The 16,615-nt window shown below is 37.3% G+C and overlaps 1 protein-coding gene and 1 pseudogene across 6 annotated transcripts in view; one reads left to right on the forward strand and one right to left on the reverse strand.

The window, feature by feature from the left end:
- Positions 1 to 16,615, reverse strand: part of COL8A1 (collagen type VIII alpha 1 chain) — a 93,477-nt gene that overhangs the window by 55,340 nt on the left and 21,522 nt on the right. The gene's annotated exons all lie outside the window — the stretch shown is intronic.
- Positions 9,928 to 10,761, forward strand: LOC148125289 (protein FAM200A-like; annotated as a pseudogene).

Genomic DNA, 16,615 nt, shown 5'->3' on the forward strand with positions numbered 1-16,615 from the left:
CTAGAATGAGGATTGAACTCCTTTGCAATCTGATTCTGCTCTACACGTTTTCAAGATAACTAGATTATTTTATCCTCCACCTTCAGTGATGCTGATTAGAAACAGACCAGGGAACTATGTTTAACAATTGCAAACAGTTAGAAAACATCAGTAAAATTTGGAAGAAAATGTTTTGTGTACAGGATTGTTGTTCAGGATTCTGGCCCCAATATCCTGTCATTTATACTCTCCCTGCAACAAATAGCATCTCAACATGACTGATTATGCTGAATTTTTTGGAGTTATGTTGCATTCTGCGGAACCTTGTTTGTATATTGCCTCTATCACAGGATTTCTTATGTGTGAATGTTGCTGTTTTGGCTAGAGATGCAATGGCACTCATAGTCTAAACATTGGAAGAGAGGGATACACACCCACCCACAGACAGGAGAACGTTGTTAATTGAGAGAAAAACATCAGAAGAACAATGTAGTTCTCAGGATGTCAACTAAATGTCTTAGGAGAATGAAAGAAAAATCTAACAAGAAACAGACTTTTGATGACCTATGTAGAGATCATGATTGGAATTATATAACAAATGCCAAGTTATAGCAAGAAATTGTAATTGTGAAGAATTGTAATTAAATTTTTCTATGTCACTTTACAACTATAAAGTATTAATTCAGATGTCCATAGCCCAGATATGGTAGCTCTAATTAATCAAACATTTCATTTATTTATTTGATCTGTCAATCGCTTACAAGATAATAGGTATAAGTATAAACATAATTATGAATACATGAAATGGATACATATAAGAAAAATAAATAGAAACAATAGGACAAGGATGCTAGGCACATTGGTGCATTTATGCACGCCCCCTACAGACCTCTTAGGAAGGTGGTGAGGTCAATAGTAGACAGTCTAAGATTAAAGTTTTGGGGGTTTGGGGAAGAAACCACAGAGTCAGGAAGAGTATTCCAGACATTGACCACTCTGTTGCTGAAGTTGTATTTCCTGCGATCAAGTTTGGTGCAGTTAATCTTGAGTTTGTATCTATTGTGTACTCTTGTATTGTTATGGTTGAAGCTGAAGTATTCATTGACAGTTAGGATATTGCAATGTATGATTTTATATACTATACTTAGATCGGACCGAAGACGGTGTAGTTCTAGGTTTTCTAGGTCTAGAATTTCAAGTCTGGTGGTTTTCTGTCTCACCTGTGGCCACGAGGTGAGAATCCAAATGTCCAAAGGAAAAAACACGAACAGACAATATCAGGAACAACAGAGTTAACTTTCCTTTGGCTGAATTCGTCATTGGCAGATTTCCCAGAAGCTGTCTGCAAATTCTAATAACGAGCAGAACTATAAATCAGAGATGAACGGCAAACAGAATACTTTGTCCAAACTGCAGACGCAAATTAACAAGTTTGACCCAAACGGGGATTCAAAGCTAACATGCCTCCTTATATTCCTTGAGGGGCGTGTCAGTCTCTTTCCTCAGTCCCTGATTCGACGTCTCCTTCCAGTTTGTGCTTGACGTTTCTGCTTATGTCTGTTCCTTGCATCAAACCAACATTCTTCGATTTGATCTTCAACCAAGGACTCCGGCACGTTCTCCTGCTTATCTGCCAACACCTGAGTTATAACTAATGAGGAAGGTCCTGGAAAGGATGAGGATTCCGAAACTTCCAGCAAGGCAGGTTCAAACCCCAATGCCAAGTCCTCCTCTTCCTCCTGACTCCCATTTATGTCACTCAACAAGGCAGGCTCAAACCTTAATGCCAGATCTTCCTCATCACTCGAGTCTATGTCTTCTGACAGAGCAGGTTCAAACCTCTGAGTCACAACATGGTGGCATAAAGTATTCTGCAACGAGTAGAGGAGTGGAGAACTCTTCTTGTGAAATATTTCTGGACTTTCTCAACTGTGTTAATATCAGAGATGTAATGTGGGTTCCAGATTGATGAGCTGTATTCGAGTATTGGTCTAGCAAAAGTTTTGTATGCCCTAGTTAATAGTGTGATATTACCCGAGAAAAAGCTATGTAGGATTAGATTAACAACTCTTAATGCCTTTTTGGCTATGTAGTTACAGTGGGCTCTAGCACTTAGATTTCAATGGTTTTAATAAATTAATTTCTTAAATATACATTGAACTGCATATGCATAAAACAGTATTTTTAAAGGACAAAAGGGCATGTTTGTTTATTTATTTATTATTTTAGAGGTGCCCTTAAATTTGAGTTATTTCCAAAATGGCCCACAGTAACTGTAGCAACAATAATAACAAAACAATACAAAGTCTTGTAACATCAAACACTTTTGAATGTCATATACATAAACCTGTGGTTTTTCTTAATTTCAATTTGCAATGTTGAAACACATATACCAACCAACTTTGAACTCAGGCCAAGTGCATAAAGTTGTAAATTGGCAAAAGACAACAATAGTACTAAAGCAGTAATTCTTAGCAATCATCATAAACTTTGCTGTGTTTGTTCAGAAATAAATATTGTAAATTCCATACACTTTAATGTCTGGTATATGTGCCTACACCACACAATACAGTTCTATATCTGTTGAGTAAAAAAAACATCCATAGAATTCAGAATTTCTTCTTATTTACTCATTGTGCCTATCTGTATGTTTTTTATTATAAGCAGATCACAGCTACTTCAGAATAACCCCTTTTAACCAAGGAACTTCTCTTTGAATAAATCTACATAGAAACAGACAGAAAAATAATATAAATAATTAAATCAATGCTGCTATTGTGCTGTATTTCATATTAAGAATGTCAATGTTTGTTTTAACTAGAAAAAAAGTTTTGTAAGAATTAATACATAAGCCAATTGCTTAACTAATTTTCTCTTGAATAAACCATAACTGCCTCTACTCAATATTTGTGCTAAATCTTAAAAATCATTTATAGATTCAATTGCCGGGTTCACATTATGTATTAATAGAAAACCAAATAAATCATACTATGGTTTAGTGCAGTGCTTTGAATCCAGCATAAATAATTATCTGTTCAGTGGTAAAACTTTGACAATCAAATCATCCAACTGTCAGCCAGCCTTCTAATCATGGTTATTTCTTAATCCTTAGGATTAAATATGAAAATATTAATAGTTCCATGGACACAGTTTTCAAATTCCTTTGCTGATATTTTTCCTTTTCATCTATGTAATGATGACAAGTGTTCTATTTGGGGAAAATATGTCATAGATTAAAAATAAGAGTATCTGTAGATTTTTCCAGACTTACATGTCAAAACTAAATGTTAATTGATGATGAGAACAAATTTCTTTTTACACTTGGCCAATAAGGAATTCTATTCTATTCTATCTTTTTAAAATTGTGAGAAAAGTTGATTGAAAGGAAAAATACATAGGAAGGGAGAAGAATAAGAAGAGTACTGTGAATGAGAAATCTGACAGTCTGACTGAAATTCACAACACACAACTGTTTTGAAGATTCTAGAATGAGACAAAACTCTTCTTAAATTTAGTAACCTTATATGCTACATACATACACAATAATGCTGCTGTCTGTCATTATGATTCTTTCTTCACATCTTCCCATAGCTGCCAATATAGATAGTCCTTGACTTACAACAGTTCATTAGTGACCGTTCAAAGTTACAACAGTGAAAAAAGTGACTTATGACTGTTTTCCACACTTATAAACATTGCAGCAACCCAAAGGTCACATGATCAAAATTCAGACACTTGGCATATTTGTGGTCACCTTTTGTGATCTTCTAACAGGCAAAGTCAATGGGGAAGCCAGATTTACTTAACAACAGTGTTACTAATTTAACAACTGAAATGATTCACTTAACAACTGTAGCAAGAAAGATTGTAAAACGGGGTAAAATTCACTTAACAATTATCTTGCTTAACAACAGAAATTTTGGGCTCAGTTCTGGTTATAAGTCAAGAATCTGAAGAGCTATGAAATTAAAACAGTGGCAACTGAGGATGGTAACATTTAAGCATAGTTTTCTGCCAGCTGAAGGGCAGGTAGATAACACAGCACTGGGGAAACACTTCTAGTGGTGAACACTGTTAAACCAAGTTGTTTTGTAAAATAAGATTAAATGGAAGCAAGGTAATTTATAGGATTGGTTGGTATAATTCATCATGAAATTATTAAATTATATCTCAGCCAATGGTTATGTGTTATAATGCTAAGGAAGAACTTTCTTCCTTCTAAAGTATCTTTTATAAAGCTTCTGCTATAAGGATTACAGCAAATGATTAGAATTCTCGCTCCATGTGCAAGTATATTATGCAATATAGAATATTATGTGTTTAGAATTAATTAAATAAAATCAGAAGGTGGAAGAAATCAACACACAATTTGCACATAAATTAGCTTGGTTCTAATAGCCAGTTATCTGTTCAATATTAATAACACATTTTTACATTGAATTATCTACATGTATAACTCAAGTTATACAGTACTTTCAGCTTGAGGACCTCCATGATGTGGGGAGTATATCAATACCAAATGCTGTAGGGCAATGATTGAATATTAGAATTAATTAGAATTGTTGTTTATATTGGCTAGTTTTGTACTCATTTGTCATTGATGTAAGTGTTGGACAAAGATACAAGTTTTTAAAGAATATGCACACACACAGGAAATGAGAGTTCTTTAGCCATGTTTAATTAACTTAATTATGTTGGTACATTGAAATTGGGATTTTGTTTTTTTTCCCCTGTGGCCACCTAGGATTTAACTAACAGGTATTGACAAATGCATTTATGGTCATTTGTGATTTATCAGTGGGCATACTAAAAGGTGATCTGAATGAAATATTAGACTAAGTGCCAGGGAAAGTCCCTGGATGATGTTAGGCTGTGGAATTGTCTTCCAAAGGAAATGAGAATCTTTCTCCATTTCTTAGGACTCATAAAATTTAGCACCAGAAAACGTACTGCAAGGAACAATGTCTCTCTGGCAGGGAGGTGAAATGATCTCATGTGTCTTTTCCATCTTTCAGCTTCACAGTTCATGAGCAAATTTGACCTCAATAATAATTTCTCCTGGACAGATTTCTGAGAAGAACATGACTAGGAATTTGTCATGACTCTGTCTAAAAACAAATTCCATATAAAGGAACGGGGGTGGGGAGATCAGCTGTGTGAACAGGGAGACCTTTCTCACTGTCTTGTACAAGGAGCTAGGATGGGGAAGGAAAGATAAGAAGGGATCTATTTTCTTTCTGCCTAGAATTGTCAAAGTTTGAGTTTAATATTCTTAATATAGTTGTATTTTGCAACAAATCCAACAGTAATGAATTCATTTACATCTTATCCTTTCTCTCTCTCTCACACACACACATATATATATACACACCCAAGACATCTTAGGATATTCTTCTTCACGCCACGTTTCATCATCCCTTGGGAGATTGGATAAACTGATGGATGCCTACTAGTTAATAATCAACTAGGAAGGTTCATGCTAAATGAAATTTCAGTTTCCCAATTTGGAAATTCTACTCTATCTTTCTCCAGTCGTATGCTTTCTCGATGTACTGGACTGCAACTCCTATAATTTCTATCAAAGATGCTTAATGAAAATGTAATTATTGTTTTGGTTTTATTTTATCTCCAGTAAAAACTATTACTAATTGGAGCGTTCACAGAATACCTATCTTTGTAAATCCTATGCAAAGAAATGAAGAGAAATTGCTGTTTTGTGTGCCTTATGACTTTTTTAGTAGTTGAAGGCAGTGGTGGGATTCAAATATTTTTACCTCCAGTTCGGTGGGCGTGGCTTGGTGGGTGCACTTTGTGTGCGTGCACACACTTTGTGTGCGCGTGCATGCCAAACGTGCAGTTTGCGCAGGCACAGAGGTGTTTGCGCAGGTGAAGAGGTGTTCTAACTCACCTCTTGCAAGCCTGCACCTCCCGATTGCTTCAGCAGCTGCTGCGTGGCATTCCGCTGTGCCGCACAAAGCAGCTGTGCTTCAAATTCAGATAAAGGCAGGGATGGGATTCAATTTGTTTAACAACTGGTTCTGTGGGTGTGGCTTAGGTGGTGGGCATGGCTTGGTGGTCATGTTATTGGCTGGGTGTGGCCAACTCAATATCATTCACATCGAGGCATGTATCTCCTTGCCTGGCCTCTAATGACTGTGGGAATGCTGCAACAGTCGTAAGTGTGAAAAATGGTCATAAGTCACTTTTTTCAGTGCCATTGTAACTTTGAATGGTCACTCCACACAAGCAAAGTACCAGCAAAGGAGGGGAAAAAAACTCCAGAGAAGTTCCAGAGATAGGAAGTCTAGTCCTGCCAAGAATGTAATAAGGGTTAACGGAGAAGCAGTTTCTGTAAGCAAAACCAGAATGTTTTCTTCCTGCCTTCCTTACAGGATTAGGTCAGTAATTTCTTCGATCAACCAGTTCTCCGAACAGCTTAGAATGTTAACAACCGGTTCTAGCAAACAGGTATGAACTGGTAGAATCCCACCCCTGGATAAAGGTGAGTATGGAAGCCCGGGCACGCAGGCGGGCCTAACAGCAGAGCAGCAGAGAGAACCGGTTTGGTCTCCAGTGCTCATAGCTGCTACTGGCTCAGCAGAACTGGGCTGAATTGGTAGAATACCACCACTGGTTGAAGGGCTAATATCTGTTCTCTATCATCTCAAAGAATATGGCAGAGCCTAATGGTCTTGTTGAATGCTAAGAAAAAAAAATCCCAATAGAAACATTAAATACTAAGAAGTAAGTGGATCCCCTCCCACATGTGTTCAAGCAGAGGCTGGACAGCATCTGGTGGGAATGTTTTAATTTGGCACTGAGATAAAGTAAGATTTGATGGCCTAAAAAGGACCTTTTCTACTTTTATGTTTGCTAATCATTTGTAGTGATTGATGAGCATCTAGCTTTAGATAACTTAGAACAGTGGTTCCCAAAGTGGGTGGTACTGCCCCCTGGGGGGCTGTGGGATGCCTTAGGGGGATGGTAAGAGGCAAGGGGCCGGCAGGGGGGTGCTAAGAGGTGGCAGGGGGTGCTGGAGGTGGGCCCTCACAGGGCACAATTCAGGGTTGAGATTTTACCAGTTCGTAAGAACTGTTGTTACCGTTCCAGTAGGTTGAAGAACCGGCAAAAAGGGCCCCTGGCTGGCCCTGCCCCCTCCTCCATTTTCTGCTGTCAGTCCTTATTGCACATGCATGACATTGCACGCATGCGCAACAATTGCTGACAGCATTTCCCGCCCACCCCACCCTGTCACTCCTTATGAAGTGCATGTGCACTTGTTTCCCATTTTCCCACCCGCCATCACTACCAGCACCAGCAAGCCAGCCAACCAGCCAGCCAGCCCGCCCGCCCGCCCACCCTGCCTTCCTACCATCATCTGATCTAGGTGAGTTACACTCTGCAAGCCCACTCCAGCTTTCCTCCACTTTCCCGATGTGCCTGCCTCAAACACAATGGTGGCGGAAAGTGGGCTTGTTCTCCTTTTAAAATGTCCCGCCACTACTGCGTTCAAGGTGAGGTCTCACAGGTCACCCCATTGAGCCCCTTGCATTGGAGTGTGCAGCAGTCAATTGGGTGAACCTGCGGGGCCTCTCCTCGAATGCAAGGGTGGCAGGATGTTTGAAAAGGGGAGCAAAGCCACTTTGGCTTTCCTCCACTTTTCCGATGTACCTTCTGGATTTTCTCCGCTTTCCCTATATGCCTGCCTTGAACGCAGTGGCAGCGGGATGTTTGAAAAGGGGAAAAAAACCACTCTGGCTTTCCTCCGCTTTTCCGATATGCCTGCCTTGAACGCAGCGGTGTCGGGATGTTTGAAAAGAGGAGGAAAGCCAGAGTGGCTTTGCTCTCCTTTTCAAACGTCCCACCACAGCTGCATTCAAGGCGAGGCCCCACAGGCTCACCCCATTAAGCCCCTTGCACTGGAGCATGCAGCAGTCAATGGGGTGAACCTGAGAGAGAGAAAGAGACAGAAAGAAAAGAAAGAGAAAAGGGACAGAAAGAAAATGGGACAGACAAAGAAAGAGGGGAGGATGGAAGGAAGGGACAGAAAGAAAAAGAAATAAAGAAAGAAGGAGGGAGGCAGGAGAAAGATAATGAGATATCTATTCTAGTCCAATCACCTGCTCCAGCAGGTTTAGAAGAGAGTGTGTGTGTTTGCGTGTGTTCTTATAATTTACCAGTACATTTTGTTTTGCCTTTTCAGAATTGGCACTGTAATACATTGGGGAAAAGTAATTTTTTAGGGTGGAGGTCTGGTCCAATGGTTCCTGTTTAAGCCTCAACAAAATGTGAGAGCTTCCTGATAGTCTTGTCCATGTTTCGTCCACAAAACCTTTAATTAGAAGCCAAAGATGTTTCAATGTTCTGGCAAAGATGCTGGCAAAGATGTTTCAATGTGGGAAAGGGCCTCTAAACTAGACCTCATTTCAATCTGATGCATCAGCTCTCTCTGTGTCTCTTTCTCTCTGTGTCTCTTTCTCTCTCTCTCTCCCCCTCCCTCCAACACTCTTTCTTTGTCCCTTTTCTTTCTTTCCCTTTTCCCTTTTCTTCTTTCTTTTCTCTCTCTCTCTTTACCTCTCTCTTTTCTCTCTCTCTCTCTTTCCTTCTCTCAGGCTCACCCCCTTGATTTGGTACACCACTCCGCTCGGACATAAAACAAATGAACAAGAATCAGCAAAGGATCTCTGATTAGATTCTATTCACTACTAGAATCTAATCAGAGATGCTTTGCCGATTCTAGTCCAATGACCTGCTGCAGCAGGGTTAGAAGGGAGTGTGTGTGTATGTGTGTGCCTGGCTGTCAAAACTTCAAAACAGGTCAAGTAGCTCTGGGGAGGTCAGTCATAAATATTAGGACACTTGCCAAGCAACCGGCCATTAAGCAAGGACCACTTGTATTTGGTTTAAAAAAGCAGGTTTCTACTAACGCCCCCTGCAACTGTAACTCTTTTCAAACCAGATGTGAACATACACATATTGTAAATATTCTGATTTTCAGAGCAGAAATGGCAGAAGCAGAAAAATCAAAGAAAAAATGTAGACAATATAGTGTGAAGTATCTGAAGTATGGATTTATACCAGCATCATCAAACCAGCAGCTGCCACCATGCCTAATATGTGGGAAAGTATTTTCTAATGAGGCAATGAAGCCTTCCAGACTGAACGAACATTTGAAGAAGGCACATCCTGACAAGGCAGACGAGAATCTAACTTTTTTTCAATCACTTTGTGACAAATTTCAAAGGTGCCCAGCACTGTCTCGCATGTTTTCTAATGCTTCCCAACAAAACACTGACGGTTTGCGTGCATCATACAACATTTCATTGCTGATTGCTAAGTCTGGAAAGCCACATACTATTGTTGAAGAACTCATCCTACCAGCCATTAGTGAGGTTCTGAGTACTGTTTTGCATAAGTCACCACATGATATGATTAAAACAATTCCTCTCAGCAACAATTCAGTTCAAAGAGGCCTAGATGAAATGGCTGAGAATGTGGAAGATGTATTGTGCAGCATACTACAGACAACAGACTTTGCATTACAGCTGGATGAATCAACTTTGCCAGGCAATGAATCTTTGCTTCTTGCTTATTTGCACTTTATTAAAGACGAAAGTTTGACTCAAGAGTTGTTATTTGCGAGGCAACTAAATACAGATACTAAAGGGGAGTCAATATTTCATGTTGTTGAGGAGTTCTTCAAAGAAAAGGAAATTCCACTAACCAACATACTGTGCAACTGATGGAGCACTATCAATGACTGGTTGCTACCATGGGTGTGTTGCTTACTTGATAAAAGCAGTGCATGTTTTTACCATTCACTGTGTCATTCATCACCAACATCTGGTTGCAAAAAACCTCAGTGATCACTTGAACAAGTCATTACACATTGTCATTACTGCAGTGAACAAAATTAAAGTACATGCTCTCAATGATCGACTATTCTGAGAGTTCTGTGTTGAGAATGATGAAGATTTTGATCATTTGCTGCTTCATACAGAAGTTCGTTGGCTATCAAAAGGCAACTGTTTGAGATGCTTTTACAATCTTTTTGACACTGTTGTGGAGTTTTTTGAAGGTAAGAATGCTTTGCTCAGTGATGAACTCAAAGAGATCAGGCATGACATTACTTATTTATCAGAACTGTTTACAAAGTTCAATGAAGTGAATTTCCAGTTGCAAGGAAATGAAGTCAATCTTATTAAGGCCAAATCTGTCATCTCTACATTTATTTCGAAGTTAGCTCTATTCAAGTGCAATATAGGCTGTCGCGAGCTATACCAATTTCCAAGCTTGTCTGAGCTAGAAAAGAAAGGTGGGATACAAGATGATGATCTGCATGTTTTTTGTGACCATTTGGACATGCTGCATAAAGATATGTCTGAGCGGTATCAGGATCTTCTTTTGATGGAAATTGCAGATTGGGTGATAAATCCATTTCTAGATACTGAGGAAGATGGGGTAGTGGAGGAACAACTAATAGAACTGAAAAATGACATTGAGCTGAAGCCAAAGTTTAAGAAATCATACCAAGACTTTTGCTTACAGAAGGAAATTTCTGATTGCTATCCTGCACTATGGACAATAGTTAAGAAGCTTCTTGTTGCATTTCCAATATAATATTTGGTGGAACGTGGTTTCAGTGTGGTCACCGAACTTCTCTCCAAGCAAAGAAATCGACTCCAGATTACTGAACGCGGTGATTTAAGATTCCTGCTAAGTGAGTTAAAACCAGACATTAGGAAACTGGTATCAATTCACTAAGCACATCCATCACATTAGTAACTGCTTCACTGTTCAGTAAATTCTTAAATTGATAAATGACTATCAGACTTTGAAAACCTGGTATCACTGGATCATGTTCAACCATTTTGTTGAATTAACATTAACTTAAAAGATTTTTAAATTGGATTTTGAATAAATGTGCAATTAATGTTACAATTTTGAATTTTACTGTTACTATCTTCTTTGGTGGGTCGTGCAAACCGCTATTCCGAATAATGCTGTTTATAGGGGGTGGGGGTGGGGAGCACTGAGGATGAGTTTGTAGCACCAAGGGGTGGTGGACTGAAAAGAAAAGAAAGAAAGAGAAAGGGAGGGAGGGAAGAGAAAGTGAATGAGATATCTAGTCCAACCAGCTGGGTTAGAAGGGGGTGTGTGTGTGTGTGTGTATGTATGTGTGTGCATGACTGTCAAAACTCCAAAAACAGGTCAAGTAGCTCTGGGGAGGCCAGTCATAAATTAGAACAGGTTGCTAAGCAACCTGCCATTAAGTGAGGACCACTTGTATTTGGTTTGCCAGTCATCAAACCATGTCCACCCGGTCACGTGACCAGCAAGCCACGCCTACCCAGTCATGTGACCAACAGGCCATGCCCACCCCAGTCATGTGACCAGCAGGCCACGCCCACCCAGTCACTTGACCAGCAGGCCACACCCACCCAGTCATTTGACGAGCAGGCCATGCCCTCAAATTAGGCCATGCCCACAGAAAATTAAATCCCGCCCCGGGAGGGGGGCACTGAGGATGAGTTTGTAGCACTAAGGGGGCAGTGGACTGAAAAAGTTTGGGAACCACTGACTTAGAGTAAGATATCCAGTGCAATTGTTTGATTTTTTTTTTCTGAAAGATTGTGGGTTCCATGTTCAGATGCTTTGAATTGCTGATACATAACTTTAGAAATAAGTCAACTGCATAAGAAATTATTTCTGAGCAAAAGCAACCCTTATTCCCCCAAAAGATCAAGAAATAGTTTAGAGGCATCTAAGGACAAAGACCAACCTATATCTCATATTTTCATCCTGGTGCCTTCCAGATACAAACTATGTAACATTTATAGTCACTGACAAGGACTGACAAAGGATTTCTGGTCTACTATCAATTATGAGATATATAAATTTGTATATGGAAATAAAGTTAATATCTGGATTCACTTTATTTGGTCTCAATTAGAATATTGAAAACCAACATTCGAAACATATTGATCACAGAATTGTCAGTGACTATTCTGTTAAAAACTCCTATTTTCTGTGAAGTTTTCTGTGAAAACTTCTAGTGATATTTCCCTCCAACTGTTTCAAAACAATTTCTGAGCAAAACTTTGCTGCTATTCCCTGAAACAAAAGTATTGTGTGTCCCAAACATACAAAATGCTCTCTTGGAACTTGGAATCTGCTGAGAAAACAATTTTAAGTTGTTTGGGGAAATAAATTTCTAGAGTTATAGCTCAATTTATCTAAAAGCATCAGTTTGAAATATGCTAATAAATAATTATATAAATAGTTTACTGTATAACTACACTCCATTGACCATGAGAAGAGTCTTTTTTAGGATAATTATCAGTTTTTAAGCAAACAAAGGCAGAGGCATCATGATGTTCTTGATTTCCAAATAAATAAAACTAAACATCTGTTCCTGCAGAGATTGGCCTTTGAAGATAGAAGAAAGAGAAAAACTAAAGGAAATCATTTTATGTGTCTACATGCTGTGTTATAAACTTCTATTAGGGTATCTACATAGTTAATATTTTGGTAAATGAACCTGGATATTATACCAATATAATGTCTGATACAGCAGACCATAAAGCTTGTATTTTAATTTCAATTTAGAGCAAGTCAGTGCCTCCCCTCTTTAGAAATGTTTAAACAGAACGAATTGCAGCTGCATATAGAAATGCTTCTTGTTGTGAAATTAGGTGCTTGAGAGAAAAAAGGACGTGGGCAGACTAGAGGTAGTTGAGCTACCCAACTGCCAAAGTACAAATAAGTCAATGTAGCCAAAAGGAATAAGTTAACACTTTCCCAGGATGCTTCCAGTTTTTTCTGTTGTGTATTTCCATGCCAAACCAGAAACACGAACAGCAAGATAGCAAGAGAAACAGAAAATAAAAGTTAATTACAACAATACAAGTTGGAAGTATTCTAGGATGTCTTGCATTTTTGGCTGAAGATGAAATCTACTTTTGAAACATATAAATTCATGAAACCCAGATTTTCTAAAAATCCATATTCACAGTTTTAATGTACAGAGCAAAAAGCTGAAATGGATATACGTGCTTAAATTTAAAGGTGCATTCAAATATCATGGCTTCTGATCATTCAGGTTATACTGTAATGTAGGAGGTAGATATTGATAGTATTATATCATATCAGTTTTTAATCCTCTGTTTAATTGTGCCTGATTTTCGAAAACCGCCTATACAACTCTCTGCAGTTTACTTGGCTAGATTTCTCAGAAGTGGTTTGCTATTATCTCCTTAGGGCTGAGAGAAAGTTCAAAGTCACCCAGCTGGCTTTGTGCCTAAAAATGGAACTAGAATTCATGGTTCCTGGTCTCTAACCCAATGCTTTGACTACTACATATATGTTATAATTTATCCTTTTAACCGCTAAGATTATTAGGAGTATAATCAGCAACCAATGGACTTCCTTGCTCCTCTCTTTGTCATTTATCTGTTGTTTTTTTGTTGATTAGAAGACAGATGCTCAATGTTTCTTTCTTTCTCTTTGTGAGGACAGATGATTCAATGATGAATACATTCTATCAAACCATACAATATCAATAAAGTATTTTTTGGTAGAACTGAATTAGAAAACAATGTTATATTAGTCTGAGTGTAAAGCTCAGACTAAGTTTAAATCCTTTTGAATCATGAATTCCTCATCCGAATCACTGGATCTCAGTTTAATTTGAGCATTGATATGAAACTAAATGGAAAAAAGGGAGAATTCTAAAGAAAGAATGGAATTAAATGCCATTAATATTTTAAATTGATAGTATGGATTTTTCCAGTGGAAAATTGGCAGCAATTTCTTAATATTAAACATATCAACTCTATCAAATGTTCAACTGAGTTCTTGCCCATAATATTTCAAAGTGAAAAATAAAAAAATGACAGTGAATTTTCAGGTACCAAATCTAAATAAAAAGAAGAAAAATGGATTTCTAAGCATATATAATAAGCCAGGTCTGACAATGAATATTTGGAGTTGGGAATATTTTAGAGTGAAGGCTATTTTATTTTCAATCCTTTCCTTCATAAGCATACATTCCTGTCATCTTTTCAGAAATATTGACCAAAATGAAAAGTAAAAAATTAAATGAGAGTGAAATATCATTACAAATTTAAAGCAAGTTTTCTAGAAAAAAAAATCTGATATTTTGGGGGTTACTCTTCCAGCGTCAGTTTTTCTCTCATTCTGTTTGTTTATTTAATTCCTCCCTCCCTCCCTTATAATTTTATTTTATAATAATTCTTGATGGCTTGCAGACTATACAATAAACAGAATTTCATGATATGATTAAAAGTAATAATAACAACCCCTCCAACAAAGAAAGAAAAAGCAACAAACTAGAAAAAGATAATATATTTTAAATTAATTTCAGTTTTTGTCATTTCCTAAAAGGCATCAGGGAAGAGACAAGTATGCCATTCAATTCTTTACTTTATATTAATCCAGAATATATTTTTTTAAAGTTTGGATGTGATACTATATTTTATTTGAAGTTTCGCAAAGAATGCCGTTCTGAATTCTGTATGTTCTGCTGGCTTCCCTGCCTCTCTGTTTGCACAATTGCAGAAACATGTTTTCAATTATTCTTTAAACACTTGATTTAAACCACATTTGAAAAAGTCTGGATATATGTTGTCCTTTTTGTAAACTGCCTACACAAAATAGTATTCAAAACTACAACATAATTTTCATTATAGAATTATGGTGGCATCATAGAACCTGACAAGAAATACTAAGAACAGAAAGCATGTGAGTGCCAAATACAACTTCACAGCAATTTACCTCCTGATGGTCCAGATGATGGTATATACTGTACAGCACCTAGGAAATAGCTTTCAAGAATAACGGAAATATAGATAAATTTTGAAAAAGAGCATACAAATTAAGCTTTCCTAAAAACATCTCTACAAATATTATGCCAAGTCCTGAACAAGTATACAGAGTAACATTAAGTAGCATTCATCCCAATTCCATTGTTGAATTATTTTGCAAATTTACTTTCACTATATGTCTCTACCAAATGTTTAAGTTTTAATAAGTAGAATTCCTCAAAAGTAGAATTGGAGTTAATTGGAGTTAATTTCACAGATGTTCATCTGTATTATCTGCCCCATATTCACTACGAATGCATAAATAATGGCATAACAACAAAAACCTGCAATCTATGGTCTTAAATCAATCATATATTTACTTCAAGATTCTTATTTGCTGCAGGAGTGGCAGATAAATGTTCTTCATTGGCTGTCCAATTCTAGTCCTTTTTGGAAGGGAAGGAAAGAGCAATTTTTATTTTCTTGAATTGTTTTGTCTACAAAACAAATTTCTGGGGTGTCTCTCAAAATATTTTTCTTTCTTTAAGGAAATTTTAAAAACTCGAAACAGCCATTTGGAGAAAATGGCTAGAACTAAAACAGAACTGATCTGGAACAGACAGTGTTTGAAATGCTAACCAAATGCAAACCAAAGTTGAACCTTGTCCAAAGAAGTTGAAGACTACAAGAAGATGAAGAAACTGAAGGAACAATAATGAATCAATGCAGAGGCATAGTTGGATATCAAAATATAACACAAGGAAAGAAAATCCAAGGGTTTATTAACAGGGAAAAAGGCTACGTGCTAGTTTGTTTAAGAACAAGAAAATGGCAGTATTTTATGCAAGTCCTTCCTGAAATCACAACTTTTGATCTATAACTCTATGGTATGATATGTTCTTAGGCCATTAAGGCTTAATCTGGCCTTGAGAGAACATGGTCCAAATGGAAACAAAAGGCCAGGGCAATTTAAGTAAGTCTTCATCCATGCATAGAATTAGCAACAAAGTCCTTTGTAAGATACAAGTACTAAGTAAGTATTTATCTGTTTCATGGAAGAATGATTATCTTTATTTACTATAACAGGTAGAAAATAAATTTAATAACACCTATGATCAGAAAAAAAACCCTATTTTGAACGCTTTTCTGCTGCCCTTTCAATACAAGGAAGTTGACCTAGTAGTATGTCACCCAATCCATTATCAGTTGTCCTGCTCTAAGTTGACAGGTCTTCCGATATTTCCAGAAGAGTCATCAGATTTTTTAGTATTGTTGTTAGAAACTAGATTATCTAGCAACTTTGGGAACCTCAATGATTTTATGGAAGAAGGGTAAATAAGTAGTTCATTGCTTTCTCATACACAAATTTAGTTCTTTGAAAACAATATTTAAAAACAAAATACTTTCCCCACCCTTTCTATTGTAAACTCTTAAAGAATTGTATAATTGGTTCATACTTATTAGTATTGTCCCTTCAATTATTTCATCTTCTTGCAATTTGTTTTGCTTTGTCTTGTTTTGACTATTTTGATACCTTGTATTATCATGTTTATAGAGGAAAATGAAAATTTATTATAGAGATCATCCAAGGAGACTATATATCAGGAAAACAACCCATAATCTTTGGCCAAACTCCAGAAAAGACAGATCTCTATTTCCCATAGCAGCATATTAGGCAAGGAAGACAGGGAAGAAAGAGAAGATCAGCATTGGGTTGTGGCGAATATAAGAAATATGGGCCCATGCCCACTTTTGTTCTCATGGCCTATACTTATTCTGTCAGCTAGTTATTACTATATTTGTATACTATT

The sequence above is a fragment of the Pseudonaja textilis genome, chromosome 7, assembly GCF_049901715.1.
Source record: "Pseudonaja textilis isolate UNSWEBS1 chromosome 7, rPseTex1.2, whole genome shotgun sequence".
NCBI lineage: Eukaryota > Metazoa > Chordata > Lepidosauria > Squamata > Elapidae > Pseudonaja > Pseudonaja textilis.